Source organism: Tribolium madens, unplaced genomic scaffold, assembly GCF_015345945.1.
Source record: "Tribolium madens isolate multiple individuals breed KSU strain unplaced genomic scaffold, Tmad_KSU_1.1 Scaffold_20;HRSCAF=117;Tcas5.2_LG4, whole genome shotgun sequence".
NCBI classification, from domain to species: domain Eukaryota; kingdom Metazoa; phylum Arthropoda; class Insecta; order Coleoptera; family Tenebrionidae; genus Tribolium; species Tribolium madens.
In genome coordinates this window covers 11,428,758-11,430,203 of record NW_025400985.1, presented here as the reverse complement: position 1 = coordinate 11,430,203, position 1,446 = coordinate 11,428,758, and positions in this window count along the sequence as shown.

Genomic DNA, 1,446 nt, shown 5'->3' with positions numbered 1-1,446 from the left:
ATAAACAGAATTAAAATTAAAAATTATTTTTTTTACCTTATACCCCTCCAGTTTAGAAATTAGGAACTTCTGATTAAAAATTTCGATATTTAATTTTTGAATTCGATTAGGTGTATAAAAGTTATCAGCTGTAACAAATTTTATAATTTTATATATAACATTTTCTGAAAAAAAATATTGAAGAAAAACCCATTGAAAACCTTTTCAAGGAGTGTTTTCAGGAAGTGTCCGTTATACAGTATTTTTCGACACATATACAGGGTGATTCAAGAGGAATAATAAGCCAGACCAAATTTTCGATGCAACCAACATTACAGTTACAAATAACTTGCGAAGAGAATTTGGTCAGGCTCATTATTTCTCGTGAATCACCTTGTACGTATATATGCATAAGAAACTTTTGTCTCAAAATTGAATATTCTATCACCTGTTTAAATTTGTAATATAAACAGAACACCCTCATATAAAAATGTCTTGAAGATTATTATAAAAATAAAAATAAAAACAAAAAACAATTGCAATTATACAATTTTTTTGAAAATATAAAAATATTAAAAGAAAGTAAAAAAAAATACTTTTTAAAGGATTCAAAGTTAGATTTGTTACAAATTTGGTAAAAACATTTGACCTGAATTTGTTATAAATATCTACATAGAACATGAGCGAAAAACACTTGTTAAAACGAATAATTTAATTTGATAAAAAAAAAATTGAACAGGTTTATTTTGCATTGTGACGTCTAAAATAATGTTTTGTTTTTATCGAGTGAAATTAATTTGTATCTGGATTTAGATTACCGCTTCTGAAAAAGCACTTTTTCGTATTTTTTGGTATTTGTCACCATTTTGTGCTATTTTTACACAAAAACTAAAAATAGTTGCCATTTAGTTGGGCAAGGTGTACATACGTCCATCCACAAAACATCATCCCTCCATTAAAGTTTTAACCCTGATTTTGGCAATTTGCTAAAAAGGGTTGAAAGGTGTCGTGCTGAATCAAGCATGTAGGTTGAAAGTCCTGAATTCCGCTAATTATTACTCCCAATTGTCAATTTCTCTGTAATAATCGTTTGAGAATTTCATTTGCTCTTGGCAGCAATATGTTCAGCCATGTTTTAATTACTCAATTAACTTCCCTACTTTTAGAAATAATATTTGTTTAACACCAAAACTAAATATTTAACCCAGCTAACCAACACGAACGTTAAACATTAATTTGTTTGTAATTGCAAGAACTAATTTTGATGCAACTTGTGGGGGAAAAAGTGGAGATTTATCGCAGTTGGTTATATTGTCATTTAGGAGAGGAGATTTAACGGAAAACTCATCCCAAAGCAAGCCGACAACTTAAATCCACTTAACGAAATAAAGCAACTTGTGCATAAGATAATTTATTTCCTCACGTATTTAGTTCTAGTGTACGTAACGGTCGTTTTTTTATTTCAAA